Below are 20372 nucleotides of genomic sequence, written 5' to 3' on the forward strand. Positions count from 1 at the left end.
AAGTATAAAAACAAACCACATCAGTTTTTAAAAAATCTAGCTTTGATTGCCTCGTGATTTAGTTCGGCCTGAAGTTTTGAGGACTTTTATTTACTTTCTTTTGTGTCATTTGAGACAGTCTGAGCATTTTCGACCATCGTGTTGCAAAAGCAAAGTATTCTAAGTCTACCAGCCAACGGTTCTTTCAAGGCGTGCGGGACAACAAATTCCCAACGCGTCGGAGACCGCCGTTTCCGCCGCCTTCGACGGGCCAGTGGGGGGAAAGCTTTCACTCACCGAGCGCACAAGAGATGGTGCTGCGAACTTACCCAGCGTTTCCCGCGGAGAATTGCCTGCTTGCTGGCGGCGGCGACGGCGGTACGCCTTTGTTTTCTGCTTTTGTAACAGTTGTTTTAGGCCTGTTTTGCTGCGCTTGGAGTCCATTGCGAGGTGCCTTCACACAGCTTGAGTAACTTGTTCGAGGGCACGTTCAGGGTAGCCCACACTTGACGACATTACGGGTCGTACGGCAAACATACGTTAAGGATTGGTTTGCAGGGCAGGAAAATAAAATGTACAAAACATATACAGGTATCTGACCGCTAGAGAAACGCTATACTTTGCGCGCTGCTTGCCACGAATGAGACTCTCTTTTCTAACTTGACTACCAATTCGGTTTTATTTTAGGAGGTAATATAAAAGACGAAAGGAGAAACTGGTTCAGATAAATAACGATAAGAAAACTTTCCTCGGCTTTGTCGCAATTCTCAAACTTACTAACCTAACTAGTTTCAACAGAAATTTATGGAATCACTAAGCTGACATGCTGAATTGTTTCGGTGTCTGCGCTGGTGTTGCGTGGTGGCGTAGCACCAAGCTAGCCCATCAGGGTGGCTAGGTAATGCTGTCTCACCTTTCGAAAGACGCTCCTCTCCGTTCTCGTTCCCCCGACTCACGTTCAGGCTACAGCGGTGGCGTCCGCCGCTCTAGCCCAGCCGTGGCCGACAGAGCTGCTGCGTTCGATACGCCATCCCAGCGAATTCCAGGTAACGGATGGAAGAATCTCTGGTTTCACACTTCGCGGAGTCACGTGTGTGAATTCAAGTGACGTGTTATGGGAAATTTTTGTGGGGGCCGTTCACAGGTTTATTTTTCAAAAACCTTCAAAACGCGGACTGGAGCAGAATATTTTGTTTCCATTGTGAGTGTGCGTGTATGCTTTTTCTTGTTTTTCTTTTTTTACCCTACCTTTATTCCCTCTTTCTCCTTTATCTATTCTATCTACTATCCTACCATCCCCTTCCGCCACCCCCAACCCGCTGGCATTCCAGTGGCAATGTCCACCCATGGGTATAAAATTACACTTGTTTGGTGACGTTCTTTCCAAGTTGAAGTCCAGTTCAGTAGTACTTTAATAGTAATAGTTCTCTGATCAACGGAAACGACAGGAGCTTCAAGAAAAACAGCGCTACAAACAACGGCAGAAAAAACTGAAGAATGACGAGATATATGTGGTTTGTCTCGTCGTTCTTCAAAACGAAGAGCATCTGTCTCGTCGTTCTTCAGTTTTTTTCTGTCGTGGTTTGTAGCGCTCTTTTTCTTCAAGCAAACTGCACCAACTAGCCCAACGGCCTATTTTACTGAAACAACAGGATAGCATATGTCACATTACCAATATAGCGAAGCTTAAGCCAGAATTGGTAGACGACAAAGTGTGCGTCAGTTGCCTATAACACCTTGAAGTGCTAGTGCATGTATTCTATGCTCAAGCCTTTGACAAGGTCCAGAACTGCACATGGAAACGTGTAAATAGACCTGTATTTAGACTTTCCTGCTCCTAGAGGCAAAACGTATGGGACATTATCAGGCATGAAGCCTGGCCACTCGAGAAAGTAAAACCTAAAGTAGCAATGCACAGCCTCAAAAAGATTTTTAGTAGCTATATATCAGAAGAGAACACAAAATCCAGAAGAGATAGCTGACACTTATACATTATTTCACAAACGGGATCTGCCTCCAGCACTGTAACAAACTGAGAAATGGCACTGAGAAATGTGATATGGCATAAAGAAACCATTGCATTTTTTGTAATAAATGACATTACCACAAAGCAAAATCATAAAAATAAATGCCACATACCCAACCCCCCCCCGTAGTAATAAAAAGCTTGACGTGAACATAAACACAACAAAGACGTTTACACGCAAAATCTTCAATGCAGTTTTATAGCCTTCAAAAACTATGATGAGGCAGATAGAGGAAAGAAAACCTTGGAAGAGGCCCCTAGCAATTCCTGTGAATGTTCAAATGTGTGGTGGAAACCACGGACCTCGACATGCCAGCGGCTGAGTTTAGAACAGCTGCTTCGCAACGGTATTGAAGCGTTGGTACACAGAGGCCATCTTTCACGAGTTAGCCGACATTCAAGGGTTGATAGGTGTGGACAACTTGATACGCGAGTAAAAGTGTGAAAGCTAACCAGAAGGACAAAAAGGGACCTTGAAATTGACTAGTTCTGCGTCCCACAACAGGCCATATTGGCCGTTTTTATGTTTTCGTTTCACCCACTGTAAGAAGTCGCAATTAATACAACACAAGTGCTATCAGAAAGGGCAAAAACATGGTTTGCACGCATGACTCTAAATGAAGGTTGGTTGACTGTTAACACCTATTGTGAAACACTCCAAGGACGTCGTTTAAAGTGGTGAGCAGCAGGAGTTATCGATCCCTTTTGACCCCATCTGAACGCTCTTTCTAAATGGGAAATAAACCGAGCTTGTTCGGTGAGCCACAGCCTCCTATCTATACCATCCTACCGATTTCAATGACAATATATACAAAGTCTACATCATATGTTCACCGTGTTTTATTATTCTATTAATCGAAATTTGCTAACAAACTACGCATTGAAAGATTGGAAGTGTTGGGTGATTCCAGTCTTTCCTTTTTTTATACTACAGAGCTGACAACTGAAAAGTCAAGTAGCCTACCTCGCAGGTTCAGCAATGCAAATGGCCTTTTATGCCAATTATACTATCCCTGAATACCACAGCCAGTTGGTTATTCGTTGCAACAGTTGCTGATGTTCTGGCTTCCGGCGGCTCTGTCATGGTTTACCGTATACTCCTGTGGCGGTGCCTAAGCGTCAATTGCGCTGGGGCTGAGTGACAACCAATCAGTGCGCGCCACACGGCGCCGGTGCACAAGCCACCACGAACGCCACGAGCGTGGAATAAAACGAGGCCCCAGTTTTTCTTTGTGCACGACACAGCGTTCAGACGTGTCTCGGCTCGTCTCTCTGTAGCGTTCGCGATACTTCTGAGGCAAAGTAAAGAGAAATAGTGTATTAGATAAAAACGTTTGAAGTACCTTTCATATGCTGCTGTGCTAACAACTGTGGTAGCTACCCTAGCCGCTGCAACTTGCCTAATATCGTATGAGCTTGTTTTGAGGCAGAAGAAAAAGGTAGAATTAAGGCGGCAAGTTTTTTGCACTGCAATAAAATTTTTAACATCATCTTGTGGTCCTCATCACTAGTTTCTTGACTAAAAGAACATGACAAATTATACCCCTTTGCGAGTGAAGCAGCTTTTCAGCTTCGTGAAAGGTACACTGACCTCTGCGCTGCCTTGTGTGCAGCTGCAGTGTGCTATTAGCCCATGTAATTTACAACTTTACTATTAAGGTTAAGTCAAGAGCCTTAGGTTTGCTGTCCTTGTAAGCGGAAAAGGAGACGTCATGTACTGTTTGCAGCCGCTGCACCAACTGCCCCCCAATCCCAAGCGATCACTGGGCTGGCCCCACCACCGCTCTCGTTGTGCTATCCTCCAGTAATTAGGAGAGAGCTTGTATTTTTATGAATGTGTTCAGTTATTCTGAAGGGCATGCTATTCTAATGAAGAAAATACCACAGTGACCTCTTAGTCACTTTTCACATATTTTTATGCTATCTCATCCTTCAAAATACTGATCCATGATCATTTTACACCTATGTTCAACTTTTCGCTTGTTCACGCAGAAGTCTGACGGGCTAAATACGCTAACTTTATGCTAAATGTATCCCTCAGACACCAGCTAATTGGCATGGAGGATGGTGTTAGTACAAGACCACTTTTGAACGCCAAATTGTAGGTTAAAAAAGCAGGGTAAACCTCCTAAAAATCATAAAATGTTCTGTGCATTCTCAACTTTATACTCGGGCAGTAATGAATAACTCAGTTCGACATGACCCTGACTCTCTTTTAAAAAAAGCCGCAACAGCAACAGTGTATAAACGATTAAAACACACGTGAAAACATTACACCAGCCCGAAAGATGACTCAAGATGAAAGCCCGAAAGATGACTCAATCGCGCCTTCGCTCGTTCGCTGGGCTCTCACTTTCCTCTGTCAGCTGCAAACAAGGTTGTTGTATGAATGTTGTATCTCCATTTTATCTCTATCTGCCATCATGATTTTGCAACGCGTCATTTCTGGGTGTTGTGCGAGCTGCGCAAAATGCACCCTCAATGAGAGCAGTTATTTTAGTATGGCTGACCGCGTGGGTCCTTCGACTGCGGACAGGAGCGATGGTTCTTTTAATTCTAGTCCGAATACTAGCCGAGCTCGGACTCGCATTTTGGGAGTTTCTTATCCGAGGATGGGGTAGGGTTCCACAGCGTCAGATTCTATTGCTGAGATGGTCTGTGAGGTTGTAGTTCCAGAAGCGTGCATTGCAAACCTAAAATATCTGAAAGAAAGGTGATTTCTCACCCACGCTCTTTCCTTTCGACGCGTTGCGTTCTTGACAGAAAAGCAATGTGGGTGCTGTTTTAGGATATTCATGATACGGCGCAATGATTACAAAAGGCGACAGAAAAGCTATTTTGAGGTTGCTAGAATGAATTGTGTGGTAATCCTGAGAAAATTGGTGGCATTGGATTTCGGTGCTGCGGTTTTATTACCGTACACTATCCTTTAAAAGGTGTGAAGTGGTGTCGCCAAGTTATCTGATTTGTGCACAATGCTAAAGTATCTATGCTTAGTTCTCTGCGAAATGTTTGCACACAAAGGACAGTTGCTATCCTAAGCACAAAGTACAACTTCGGAATTCATAGATACATGTTAGGGGCCACCAACTCAACGACAATTCATCTCAACATCACAATATCACCGCAACCTGGTCCAAGCACGGTGATTACAGGCACTCATACAGCTGTTTACCACATTGTTTTACAAAATACACCACTGATCCACGATTGTCCATTCGGTGTTGAATGTTGCATTTTGGTGCACAACGAAGTAACCATGCTAGGGGCACGTTTTAGTAGTTTTTGAGGGATTTGAATGCAGCGCATCTAGGCATTAAGGCTACACTCAGGTTATAATATTTCATACCTAATTCGTAAATTTTGTTTCTTTTTTTTTGCAGTGCCAGCAACTCCTGCACGGCCGTTGCCCACCGCCACTGTTGCCAAGACACAGTGGCAGCGCATGGTCCCCCTTGAGCCAGTCATAAGAACATGTTTAGTTCCAGATGGGCCGGTAAACAGCATATTTTTCTTTCTCAATGCTTGGTAATAAACATAATGATGGCACAAAAAGCCCCAATTAGCGTTCAATTTGGAGGTCCATATCATTTGCGTTTAAAATTGCTATTACAGCTAAAAATACCATGCGTAAATACAAAAGGTTTTAATAAAAAAATTTTGAGATAAAAAGTTTCTTTGTGAAGTGTGTGTTCCTTTGAACTAATGAATTTCACTTTTTCAGATTTAAGTTTGGTTATACCAGTGCAGAGAGGTCTTCTACAGTGAAGGTTTATAAGATTTATATATAAGGTATGTAGTGAAGTGTACTGAGCCTTGGCATTTTTATGCGATAGAGAAAGGCCAACTAAAATGCCAATTAAAACTAGTCTGTCAGTGATAAAAAGTAGGTGCATATAAAAATAGAGAAACCATAAAAGCTTGTTCTTCAAACTGTAAGTGAAAGATAAATTTGTTGGAATTAGGTGGAGTTCGAAATGTTTGACGGGCGCTAGGATGAATGGACATTGTGCCACACTGCGCGGGCGGAACACACAGAAACCACCTCTGAACTCGTTATCGCTAATGAGGCGTTACTACAAGCGTGTTGCGCACGGCACGTGATCGCAGGCCAAGATCAGCTACCGCGGCCCAAAGAAAACCTCCAATGGCATGCGCCGGAGCACAGACGGCGGTGGCGCACGCGTGTGCTCCATTTTAGTATTAATCACGTTTAGTAGAAAAAATTTATAATATCTATTTTGTTGGTAAACATTGCAAAACATATCTTAGAAAAAGAAAATTAACTTTCACGAAACGATTTGTAAGGTGTAAACAAAAATATTTTCACGCCTTTGACAAAAATATTTTCACTCACCTTTTTGAAGATTCACTATTTTGGATGGTTCCCTGGAAGAAGTCTGGCAATTTGGCCTAATAAGAGGCCACAATTTTTCACGACATACTGTTAAACACCTTCTCAATGACTGACTTCGCGATTACCACCACCACAAGTATCGAAATACGCAAAGACGTCCGCTTAGACTTGAACGCAAAACTTGGTTTTGGGTGTTTGTATATATTCACTGTCAGTTTACGATCATATTTTACAAAAAGCTTCATTCATGGTTTGTTATAGTCTTCTGAGTTGCTGTTGTAGCCCTGTTTGCAGAAATCAGGTTTGATTCACTGAAATTCTTCCCAGCAAGCGTTCAATGGTAGTAGCTGTTACGCGATGAAAATTGTTCGACATCATGAGCCTTCTGCAATACAGTGCTCCTTATATTCTTGAAATGAAAGAGTACCACACGTGTTAGAGACTGTCAGAATAAATGCCGACCTCCATGGAGCGAGATGTCTCGGCAAACTTCGCGTAGCAGACGCCGTGGTTTGACGCGCCGCTCAGTTTTCTGTGACTCCAACCTCCATGCAACGTCATGCCAGATGTTGCGGCGAACGCCGCCGACGAGCGAGCTGCTTGCATCAACGTTGCCAGACGTCCAATAGAAAACAACGTGTGCGTAAATATAGCCTTAGCCATAATTTGTCTTCAGCAAAACCTGACTAGAAAGTAATAAAACTTGATTTAAACACCTGAAATAATGCTGATTTCGTTGTTTGTTTATTGAACAAATATTTTTAGACTGGCTTCATAATTAGCGCGCAAATATTTCCAAATGGCAACAATGGCTGAAGCTGCACGGGGATTTCGTTTTGCTTTGCTCTTGTTTTGCTTCGCTTACTCTTTCAGTTTCCCGCGCTGAACTTGACCGTGGTACACTCGAAATAGCAAGTATCCGCCGCCGCCGTCAACTTCACTTAAATAAGAAACTCTTACTGCTGAAGAAAAAGCAGAAAGAATGCAAGAAGCGATAATGGGTACATCCACTCTGGCGTAACAGGAAGTCGAAAGGCGAGTACTACACAGCGGTAAGACGATCACATGTACCTTTCCCGCGTTTTATTTCTGGTTTGCATTGTAGTTTTGCAGATTATGCATAATACCGCCTGCCTTGATTTGTCTCATGCTGGCAAACGGTTAACTGAACTGCGCACCGCTTTTAGCTGCTGGACTTCTGAACACGGGGTGGCACCGTCGAATCGAGTATCGTAATTTCTGCGCCTAAAACATTTCTAGCTAGAAAAAAAACTGCGGTATCTTTAAATTGTATATACAAACAGAATACAGAACACTTCGAGCTTCAGGCACGTGTGTGGACGTGCGAAGCTGTCACCATTCCCCAACAAACAGACCGCGAAAATATTATTTATTGTAAGATTTGTCGATCGTGTGCTTTGAGCGCGCATTGCTTCAATGCAGACGCGTGTTCGGTATAATGAATTCCTAGCCGCCCTTTACTTTGCCTAAGGGTAACTATTTATTTTGTTCTAACTAGTGAACTGCTGGGTTATGAAACAGTTCATATGCTGAGTACCTTGAGCTGCTTTTATGACAAATATGAAATTATATTTTATTTACAGTTTCTAGCAATGAGGAAAGACCCCGCCTTGTTTTTGAAATTCTATCAAAGGACCCCGGACAAGTTCGACAAATTGCGCTAAATTGTCAGGGTGGAGCTGACGAAGGAGTACCTTTGCCGCGAGCCTGTGTCATCAGTAGAGAGGCTCGCCATTACAATCAGGTAAGGTGGGATGAATATTTCTTCATCGTATATATGCTGAATTTTTGTGACAAAGAATGAGCATTTCAAACATAAATTTCTGTGCAGGTACCTCTGCTCTGGCAGCGCTCCTAACTATGTGGCCCTGCATATCGGTTAAGCCCAGAGGCATGTCGGAGGATTTTGCACGACACATGCAGAGTCCTGTGCAGCCAAACTGCAGCCGCTGCACCTTTTTCCAAGTGTGACCGCTGCCTAACTGGTATGCATAAGTGTGGTCATGGTGGAAGTATTTGTTTTAAACTTGAACAAAATATTATTTCAGGCTGGGCTTCTTGTCACGTTACCTAGCATATTAACACTTGCTTATTGAGCATGCTCTATCCACACAGTATGTAGGTGCACAATATGTGAAGAGGGCAAAGTTGTGTTTAGGAAGGTATGACCATCAAGCAAAAAGAATAAGCTGTAGCCTGTGGTCTCGTACTGTGCCATGTGGTACGCTCGTGATGATGGGCAAACTCTCAACCAAGTTCTTGTGACTATAGTCAACGTACATTAGGATTTTGTTAGTAAGAGTCATTTTTGTACGATTTTTCAAGCCATTCGTTTGGGGATGGTAGTGCATCGACTGGCTAAAGTGGGACAAACGAAAACACAGCAGGTCTTCTGTAATTTCAGCGACAAAATGGCGACCACAGTCACTAATACTCGCTCGGGGAGCACGATGTCTGAAGTCAATACAGTGAAGTAGCAACAATGAAGCTTTCACTAATCCCAGCTTATTCAGATACAGTTTCTGCGTAGCATGTTGGGTGCTCGAGGGGTAGTTTAGTGCGTGACGATACCTTCTACTCCACTTTGTTCCCTTATAGAGGAAGCTCATTTTCCTTCTCTAAGCATCACTGCTTTTATCCTATGTTCCATGGCCGTTTGAGCTTGCGCAAGTATCATTTCCACGGCTTTAGTGCGGCGCCAAGTTTCCGGACTATATGTCATCACCAGCGTACGCATTGGCCGTATACAATTTTTTATTGAGAGCAATGGCCTTCTATTCATTTTTGTGGAGTGCTATCCGATTGCTCCTAATGATGGAATAAAATTAGTACCCATGAATGGATAACCCATAATAAGTCACTGTGCTTTATAATAGTACATTTTTCTTCAGGTACCATCCAAGTAACAGGGAGAAAGCATTGCGCTGAGATTTCAAAGGGGGTGGAATTTCCACAACTGCTTAGGAGCAGTTGATGGCAAGCATGTTCCCATAGCAGCTCCACTCCACTTCGTCAGAAACTACTTCAACTACAAGGTACGTGAGGTACCATTTTGTAAATTCAATATTTTCCACTCCTAATTTTAGGCTTTAGTTTATTGCATAGAACACAGTGTCTGTCTATCTGTGTTCTAGGATCAGTGGTTTTGGCCAACGAAACATTACAAAATTGAAGTTTTGGCAGATATACACAGTGTGCAGGAAAGTTGCAGCATGCCAACCAACAGGCATCGGGCCGAAATGCAAAAAAAAAGAAATATATCTCTTTTAAATTCACTAGCTGCTTCTGGCTATCCTGCCCTACATCCTTTGTCCATTCAACCATTTTATATCCTGCCAGATGTGCCACTGGTAGCCACAACGCAAAAAGTAGTGATATCCTGCCAGATGTGCCACTGGTAGCCACAACGCAAAAAGTAGTGCTTCTACACAGCGGCGCATTTCATTTCGAAGGAACGTTTACAAAAAAGACAATATAAGGAAAATAAAACGAGACCAAGAAAAGTAAAAGGGAGGGAGAAAATTAACCGTTATACAAGACAACAACGTTTGAGCAAAGCGTGCAGACCATTTCCTTCTTTTTCCTGTTTTCTTTTTCTTTGAAGGCATTGCCTAATGAATGACTCTTGGAGTGAAATCATGGCGTTGAAGCAATGTCAGCGTAGTCTTCGTGCGTGGAAAAAAATATTGTACGTCATTATTCTATTTATTGCCCCGCACACACCCCTTCTCAATCTCTGCAGTTTCAGGAGGTTCTTCTGGCACTGTTCACATCTACACCTTCACGGAAGCTCAGCTTATTGTGAATATAGTTAAAGCTTGGAAAAACTCATTATTACGAGTTCCAGGAAGGGTACTGTATTTTTTGCAGTTGTTCGTGAGGTAAGAAGCCAACTTGAGGTGTCATGCATTTATCCTTTCTTTCAACACAGTGTGGCTGCAGTGACCTTGCAGTTGTGGGAACGGTCTACTTTTTTTCTTCCTCCTTTCTGAAAAAGTTTTCGATAGTGAAAATGGCCTTGGTTGACGCGAACTACAAATTTGTCATGTTGATATTCGGGCACCAGGCCCGCACAGCGACGGGGGCGTTTTCAAGGCATCCAAGCTAGGTCGGCAACAGGGAACTCGACCCTGGATATGCCAAAGCTATCCCGGCTCCCAAACAGCACCAAGGTTGCCCGTACGTCCTTGTTGGACATGAAGCCTCCCAGCTCCGGCCTGACTTCATGCGTACATTCCCAGGCAAGAACATGCGCCCATGCAACAGTCTTCAAATTCCGCCTGAGCAGAGCAAGGTACGCGATCCCAAGTGGATTAAAAAACTCAGTTTACCTTACAGTGCCAACTATAGTTGAGTCAACAGCTTTACAAGGTAGTTGGTACGCTCCCTCTAAAGCCAATGGTGACTGGGCGTTGTGGTTTTCAAGACCAAGCTTGCCGTTTACTTGTGTAACTGTGTTGTTCTAATTCCAATGCATCACCTGTTGCTGCAGGGGGATTGTGGAAAACGCATTTGGCATCCTGACAGCCAGGTGGAGGATTCTGCCCTGTCGTATCTACCTGTTTCCACGCAATGCAGAATTTGTTGTTCTCGGGTGCTGTACACTCCAAAACTTTCTCTGTGCTAAACGGGAAGCCTCTTATAATCCTCCGGAGTACATAGACCACCATGACGAGGATGGCAACAGGGTGCCCGGCCAATGGCGGCAGGATGCACAAGACAGCACGCTGTTCGAGTTGGAACGAACAAGTGCCAAGAATTTCAGCAAGGGTGCTTCCAATGCGCGAAGCATTTTCGTTGAGTACTTCATGAGAGAAGGTGCTGTCCTCTGGCAGTGGGCACACACTTGTATTTAGGCACCGCGGCATCAGCCATAATATGTGGCAGTCAGACACATGCCTTTTGGCTATCATTACTAATATTTTTTTCTTGCAATTTTTTTCCATCTCTTCCTTGTGCTGATGCATGCATAAAGTGTGTTTTGCTCTGAAACTTCTAATGGCGTCCTCTTTTCACGTATTACGTTCTCACATTGCCCCAGAAAATACTATACAGGGATTTAATAACACTGCTCAGCCCCACAACCTTCCAACAACAGTTTTGAGTGGATTGCCAGGGCATGATGGTATGTGAATTTCTGAAATGCCTGTCTCCATGTACACTAACTTCCCTTTCTAAGCTTCATAATGCAGCAAAACATAAATGGCCAACAAAAATATTTTGATGTTTTCATTTTCCACCTTTGTAATGTCTGGCAAACAATTTATTCTTCATTGCCTGCAGAGATGCTGTGCAGTTCTCGGATGGCCTTTAAAGTATACTTTTACTGTACGCTGACTCAACGCCAAAGAGCCTGCTGTATCTTTTGGCTTGCCTAATTATTGCATCTTCTGACCTTTGTTTTTCTAATCGTTTAAGTAGTCTATGAGGAATGTACACGTGATGGATAAGTTAAAGTTATTCGTCATTGAAACCGAACTTTATGCAAATGAAGATTCATCCGATCAGTTGCTATGACTGAGATGATGTCATCGCATTAGTATTGTATTCAGCTTTTCTTCTCAGCATTTCCTCCTTACTAGCCAGTACTGGTATGCCAGTGCCTCCATTGTTTGAGTAAATACATTTTTCTAGTTCCCTTTGAACTGGTTCTTACAAAAAAGGTATTGTGATGTGTAATTAGTTGTTTGTGTCATTCAATATTCATGTGTCAAATACATTAAAAAATTCAAGCTTCTTGTGCATTGCAAGTCCTCGTTCTTGCTCATTCATTGATTGCACAGTCCGCTATATTGCACCTATAATATTGCATTCGTTCACAATATGAAGTTTGCAAATGATCAAAATGAAATATTTTAAGCAATGAATAATCTAAAATGCTCAGTAAAAATTTCGTAAAATACAAAAACAAAAACTGCACATAGTTAGATACACAGCTGAAGTGAGTCATTCCTGGAATATTAGAATGAGAACTGTTAAATTGAATGCGACTAGAGTAAAATAAAACTATGATAAGTACAGTAACAGTAGTAAAGTGATTTGGTGCATTCATCATCATCAAAATCACCAGCCTATCTACGCACACTGCAGGGCAAAGGCCTCCCTAAATATTCCCCAATTACCCTGGTAGGGTGCCAACAGTGACCAATTTGTCCCTGCAAACGTCTCGATCTCATCCGCCCATTAAATTTTTTCCACCCCTGCTACGCTTGCCTTCTCTACGGATCCACTCTGTTACCCTTATTGACCAACGGTTATCTTGCCTGCGCAATACCTGCCCTGCCAACGTCCATTTCTTTTTCTTAATTTCTAGTAGTATGTCCTTAACACGCGTTTGTTCCCGGATCCACTCCGCTCCCTTCTTTTCACCTAATGTTATACGTATCATTTTCCTCTCCATTGCCCTCTGAATTGTTCTCAATTTAAGTTGAACCCTCTTAGTGAGCCTCGAAGTTTCTGCCCCATAGGTGAGTACCAGTAAGATGCAGCTGTTATACCCTTTCTTCTTCATGGACTATGTTAGGCTGCTATTTATTATCTGCGAATGTCGGCCGTATGCACTCTACCCCATTCTGATCCTTTCAATTATCTCTGCCTCATGGTTGGCATCCGGGGTCACAACTTGGCCTAAGTAAATATATTCTTTTAACACTTTCATTACCGCACCCCCTATCCCAAACTGTTGAGCTGTCCCGATGTTATTGCTCATTAATTTAGTTTTCTGCCAATTAATTTTCAGGCCCACGGTTCTACTCTGTTCGTCTAGTGCGGAAAGCATGCTTTGCAATTTGTCCCCGGAGTTACTTAGCAAGGCAACGTCATCAGCAAATCTGAGGTTGCTGAGGTATTCTCCATTGACCCTTACTCCCACCTGTTCCCAATCCAACGTTCTGAATACTTATTGTGAACATGCTGTGAATAACATTGGAGAGATTGGGTCTCCTTGTCTGACGCCCTTCCTTATATGTATTTTATTGCTCTCGTTATGAAGCATGATGGTAGCTGTGGACCCATTGTAGATATTCTCTAGTACTTTTGCTGAAAGCTCATCTAGCCCGTGGTTCCGTAATTCCTGAATAACTGCTAGGGTTTCGACCGAGTCAAATGCTTTCTCATAATCCATGAAGGCTATATATAGAGGTTCAGAATAGTCAGCGCACTTCTCTATCACCTGAGTGATTGTGTGAATATGGTCTATTGTTGAATAACCTTTAAGGAACCCTGCTTGTTCTTTAGGTTGACTGAAATCTAAGGTTGCAGAAATTCGGTTAGCGATTACCTTGGTAAGTACCTTGTAGACTACTGACAGTAAGCTGATCGGACTGTAATTTTTCAGGTCCTTCATGTCACCTTTCTTAAGGATTAGGATGATGTTCGCGTTCTTCGAAGGTTGCGGTACGCTTGCGGTAAATATGCATTGCGTATACAGGTTTGCCAGTTTTTCAAGTACAATTTCTCCTCCATCTTTCAAGAGGTCTGCTGTTATGTGATCCTCACCAGGTGCTTTGCCCCCATGAAGTTCTTTCAAAGCCTTCCTTACTTCTTTGGTTGTTACTGGCGGGATGTCTATCTCCTCCGAACTACTTTCTCGTTCGGCATTATCCTGGATGTCCCGGATACTGTACAGATCCCTAGAGAACTCCTCGGCCACTGTGACTATTGTTGGACCTCTGGGTCCTCCAGCTGCGGCGCGATGGTCAGAAAGCGGAGCGACACGTCGTGATAGTATGAGGCTTTTAATGGAAACTAGAAGAAGAAGTAGAGCGAGCCGACGCAGCCACGAGAGCATGCGGCAGCTCGTGAAGAGCATGATGAAAATGATGATGATCAGCGTCGTCTGCTGGAAGGGGTGAAGACGAGGAAGTCACAACAGTCTCCCCCGCCGACAGATGACGCTAGGTGGCTTCCAAAGGGTCGAGTAGCTGTATGGATCTCTTCACTGTGGTGTCGCTGGGCAAAAGTTGAGTACACCCTAACGATGCACTTTGCATCCACCGATGAGTTTTTGCTCAACGACAGAGCTATGTCGGGTGCTGTCTTCCAACGAATAGCACTGTGTTGTCTTGTTCCCTAAGTTTGGTCGGATGTGCAGCAGCTGGCAACAGTTCCGTAACGTCCAAACAACGTTTTCTTCGCCATCGGTGTTTCCACTGCCTAACCACTCGATCCTTGAAGTCACTCGCTCGATGAAGGTAGGAGTCGTAACGGTTTCTGAGGCATGGGAACCTGCTGAGCAGGGTGAACTTTGTTTGCAAGTCTCCATCCTTCGGTGGAGGGAAGTTTTTGCATTCTTTTCTTTTCCTCACTAAACGTCCCGGCATTTTAGTTTCTTCTCCTGTGTTCATTGTCTGCCACCCGTAAATTTGTACTCGACGTTTCACTTTCGGCTCGGTATAAAACCTTCTGTCTCGAGCTTTCACCTTTTTTTCTGCACGTTTTCTCCACTGGGATGAGGTTGGAGAAACTCGTTCACGCAGATTTACAGTAGGCTTTGACGCCTCGATGGTGCATTGGTGCTCCACGATGACGTGACCGATGTCCCGTTTCTTGAACGAAGAGGTGTCCAGCTGCTTGTTGCACCTAGGCCTCAGCACTTTTAGGGTTCCGGGATGCGAGCAGAGGGGTTTTTCCGGCGGAGACATTCCTTGTTCTAGGGGGGCGTCTACAACAGGGTCATTACTGGCTGGTTCACAAAAGTTCGGGGAAGCCTCTTGGACGATCTCTGTGTCCTTGTTCTCCATCGCTTCTTCATTAATGTTGGCTCCTATGAGCGAATCGTTCGTAGACATCCAGTATTGCGGTGGTCGGTTTGCCTGTGCGTAGCGGTTTTCAGCGGGCAGAAAGTGGTGCTTCAAAGTCGCAGTTATGAGGACAGGACTCGCCGTAGCTCGAAAAGGTATCCGATCAATCTTCGATAGTGGTTGGTGTGGTTGCTCCGATGTCCGGTTGACTTTAATCGGGGCGCTGCGCTCTGACTTCGGCAGCACCGAATCGCTGTTCGTCACTCGTCCGTCTTGGGTGTTGACTCCGATGCTTTCAAGGTCCCTGAAATCAGTCACGAGTTTCGAGACCCTTTGATCTTCCACGGACGACCGAAGCACGACAGCACTGGCACACTGAATGATGTCGGCTGCAGCAGGCAGTGGACCTTGAACTGTCCATCCTAGTTTGGTCTCTACGGCCTTCAACTTTCCATGCACACGCCTCACTGCACTGGTCACTATCTCCCAATAATAATCTGACCCAATGAGGACCGCAATCTGTTTATCCTCCACTCCTTGTACCGAAAGAGCCTTCGTATCGATGTGCATATTATTCATCTCCCTTATAACTCTTTCTTCTGGTACAGGGGTGTTTTCGCTGCAAATCGTGTCCACTTCCAGGGCTTCGATACTAATCCGGCGTATGTTGTCTGCAGCGAAAAGGATGACTCGTACCTTCTTCATCGTTTTCCGCGTATTTTGACCTCCGAACACGCCTACGGTTAACGTTTCCTCGCCCAGCGGTTTGCAACCGAGTTTTTCAGAAGCACTGGCAGTAATGAAGCTCCGCTGGCTTCCCCCATCGAACAGAACTCGGTAGCGCCCTGACGTTTTCATGCCTCCTATTTTGGCAGTGAGAGTCTGCAGCAGCACGACTGAGCCCGCTTGTTTGGAGACCAAGTTGACAGGGGTCGAGGTAACGTTGCCGTCGTCGTTCTTAGTACTGTCTGAGGCGCACACGGATGTTGCATGCCTCCTCAAGCACTTGCTACATTTAGACAGGCTTCTGCACTGTTTAGCCATGTGGCCCTTCTTGAGGCAACGGAAGCATCGTCCTGTTTTGGCGAGAATCTCCTTTTTGGACGAAAGGCTCAGTTGTTCGGCATTACAGTCTTCGGCAGAGTGCGTTCCTGAGTGGCAAAACAAACACTGCTGTAGCCTGCTCACTGTGCCTTGCAAAGCTGAGGTCGTTGCAACGTCATGCAGAAAGCTGCGTTTTCGTCCATCTTCTGAGGTTCGATAAATTTGCTGTGTGGCGTGTTCATCAAGAGCCTCCCGACACGTGAGCTGATGGTCGAAGAAATCCAAGAGCAGTTGAAGCTCCTGGTCCGGAGAGGTCATTCGACCGGAGGAGTCGCCGTGTGGGTTCAATGAAGCGCCATCTGGGGAAAATGGCGTCTTGCGCCCCTCATGGAACCGCAGGACCATGTCTGTCGGTAGTACCCTTAAAAGGATTTCACGCAGCATGGTGCAGTAGGTCGTGGAGCTCGTGCCAAGCGCCTTGAGGCTTCGGATATGAACCTGGACCCGATCGTAAAGGTGCCTCAGTTGTCGGACGTCGGATGACGACGACACCGGCTTCAGGTCCAGGAGGCCTCGCAGATGATCTTGCACAATGATGCGGTCATCTCCAAAGCGCTTCTTCAATATCTCGATGGCGTCCTTGTAGCACTCTTCCGTCGCTTGCAGTCCAGATATGGCCGATGCAGCTGCTCCAGTCACGAGGCTGCTCAAGTAGTTGAACTTGTCAGCCGTGCTGAGCTCGTCGTTGCTGTGGACGGCCGCCGAAAACTGCGTCCAGAATCGTTGCCACGATCTGCGGTTCCCGTCAAATTTGAGGAGCTCTAGCTGCGGAAGCTTGCATTTGCCAGTCGGTGATGGGTGGACGGTCGTCGGACGTGGCGTTGAAGACCGGGACTCTTGCAGCTTGAGACGAAGGTTCGCGGTAGCGCTTACAACCTTGTCGCGGTATTGTCCCGCGTCTGTCGTCTCGCTGTCTACTAGGTCCTCCGGTGTCTCTTCAAATATCGCCTCGTCCAACATCTCTATCTGGCCATAAAATGCATTGATTCGTTCGAGCAGTACACTCACCGCTCCTGCCGTCGCCTCTCTGTTTCCACTTATGTGGCCTTCCGCTTCCGTTAGAAGGCCATCAAGTTGCGCCCGTAGGCTGTGTCGTCGTCGAAGCTGTCGTTCCATTCGGTCGCACGCAGCTGGGAACTCGCAAAGATCGCAGGCGCCGCGTCTTTTTCAGGGCTTTCGCGGCTCCATGCGTCGATGGGCTTGGCGTCGTCTAGAAGTCCCGGGTTTCGGCACCATGTGTTGGACCTCTGGGTCCTCCAGCTGCGGCGCGATGGTCAGAAAGCGGAGCGACACCTCGTGATAGTATGAGGCTTTTAATGGAAACTAGAAGAAGAAGTAGAGCGAGCCGACGCAGCCACGAGAGCATGCGGCAGCTCGTGAAGAGCATGATGAAAATGATGATGATCAGCGTCGTCTGCTGGAAGGGGTGAAGACGAGGAAGTCACAACAACTATGTTATCCCTATTTGTGATGACATTGCCTTGCTTGTCATTAGGTGCATATATATGATTTTTCCCCATGCCAAGACGCCTACTTACTGCTTTCTGGCTACCTCCGTTGTTTACAGCGTATTCGACCCTCTCCATAATATACTTTCGTATGTCAGCCGTCTTACACTTATTGATTAACTTAGAAAGCTCGGCTAGTGCTACGCTGTCAGCTGGGGTGGAGATTGCCATGGTTTGCCGTTTCCTAATCAGATATTTCGTCTCCTGGGAACGTTCCACAGTATCCTGTCTAGCCATCGTGCCCCCAACTTCTACTGCACTCTCCGTGATAATGCGTGTGAGGTTGTCGCTGGCTTCCTGTGTCGTAAGCTCGGCTCTCTCGGTAAGAGCTGAGTATCCGTTCTGCAGCGCAATTATAAATTCTTCTACTTTACGCGTTACTGTTAGCTCATTAATCGGCTTCTTTCGTACTAGGTTGTTGCGGTCCCTCCTCAAATCTAGCTTAATTCGAGATCTTACCATACGATGGTCACTACACCTTACCCTTGTGAGCACTTCCACATTCAATTCAATTTTTTTCCAGAAAAAAACCAGAACAACATTCTGGAAGGGTTCAAGGGCTAAAAGCTAAGTATGAACAGCTTGAGTGGGACCGAGAACCGTAACCAAGGCATCACGATTCCACACTAAAAAACAAAACATGGTCGCAATACATTGGAAGTACAACAAATGCGGTATACAAATATAATACAACCATGTAATTTTAAAAAGAACACTAAAGAATACGTTTTACAGTGGTGCATTGAGAAAAAAACAAAATGATCGGTCTCGACACAATTTTTAAAATCACCATCCACAAATACAATGAAATACAAAAACAGATACGAGGAGAAAAAAACTACAGCAACTTAAAGAAAAATTGCCAGGGTTATCACAATGCCAGGGTTATCGCATAATACGACGTCTATGTCATTTTTCTGGTCCCCATTCGGGCTCCTCCACGTCCACTTCCGGCTCTCCCGTTTACAGAAGGTATTTATTATGCGTAGGTTAATCCATTCTGCAAACTCAACTAGTAGGTCCCTCTGCTATTTCTACACCCCAGACCATAGTTTCGAACTGCCTTGTCTCCAGCCTGATGCCTGCCTACTTTAGCATTGAAACCTCCTATAACTACAGTATACCGTGTTTTACTTTAGCCATTGCCGATTCAACATCTTCATAGAAGCGTTCCACTACCTGGTCGTCATGGCTGGATGTGGGGGCGTATCCGTGTACCACCTTGAGCTTTTACCTCTTATTGAGCCTAATTGCAAGACCTGCTGCCTTTCGTTGATGCATAGTATTGTTCTATGTTGCCAACTATGCTTTTATGAACTAGAAAACCCACGCCCAGTTCTTTTCTGTCCTCTACACCACGGTAACATAAAACGTGTCCATTTGTCAGCACCGTAAAGGCTTCACCTGTTCTTCTAACCTCACTAAGCGCTAAGACATCCCAAATGATGCTCTTCAATTCCTCGAAGAACACCTCTAGACTCGCTCCACTAGATAAGGTTGTCGTGTTAGACGTTGCCAGGTTCAGATTCCAATAGCGGCCGGTACGGGTACAGGTATTCTTAGAACCCCCTGCGGCGTCACAGCTCTGACCGCCGCCGTAGTCAGTTGCTTCGGAGCCACTGGAGACTGAGGGCCGTGGAGGAATTGGCGTATTCATGGTCGTGGCCGTTACTACACCAGGTTTACCAATCCTGCTGTGGTGAGGGAGTGCGTTACCGGCAATGGTCGCTGGGGTCACGCCGCACCCCAAGCCCCGGCTGCAATTCAATAATTGCGAGGGTTTTTGCGGGGGATTGTCCGGCACCGGGATTCGAACCACGGTCTTTCTACACGCGAGATAGAAAATCAAAGGTGCCCGGTCCACATCTTGTAACAAAACACGTAGCGTATTTCCTTCACGCGGCGAGACTGCATGAGCTAGGTCCTGGGCTTCTGTGCGAACGCGAATGCGCCCGTGCACGCTGAGTTGGGTTTTAAATACACGTCACGGGATTAACGCGCTCGACAAGTTTTGGGATTATAATTCCTTCGCCGAGCGGCCAGTGGCCTACTAAGAAAGAGAAAAATAAAAAGTCGCCCGGGGGCACATACTGTAATCTTGTTCTTTAAACACGCAGCGCATTTTCTTCACGTGGCGGAGACTGCATTAGCTGGGTCCTGGGCGTCTGTGCGAACGTGAGTAGAGCAGAGTGAATAAAATTACAGTAAAATAACGATGGCGTAAATACAAACAGCAGAACCAGCTGTCTCTTGTAGCGCTTCAGGCTCTACAGTACGAAATAGCTGTCGTACGAAACATTGTTCAATGTTCTTCTGTATTATGGGTTCGGTACGCTCGTAATACTGTTAAGATGTCAATCTAAACATCGGCCTATGTGTGCTTACGACAGTCCCTCAATCGCTCAGCTATCACGCTTCGATCGACGGGACGTTTTTTTGGTTGTCCAGATGCCTTGGTGCGCGGTGCCTGTGTTGGGCTCACTGCGCTAACTTCCATGTCCTCCTCCTCGAGGACTACGTCTTCATCGCAGGGGCTTGCTCCGGCAGATGCCGTGCATGGAAGGGGGTCTGAGGTGAATCAGAGCAACCATATTATTAGTAAACGCACCAAGTATGCAAGCTGCTGAGATTCCTGT

This window comes from Haemaphysalis longicornis, unplaced genomic scaffold (assembly GCF_048455015.1).
Source record: "Haemaphysalis longicornis isolate Haplotype H1 unplaced genomic scaffold, Haemaphysalis longicornis Haplotype H1 scaffold_6, whole genome shotgun sequence".
Classification (NCBI taxonomy): Eukaryota; Metazoa; Arthropoda; class Arachnida; order Ixodida; family Ixodidae; genus Haemaphysalis; species Haemaphysalis longicornis.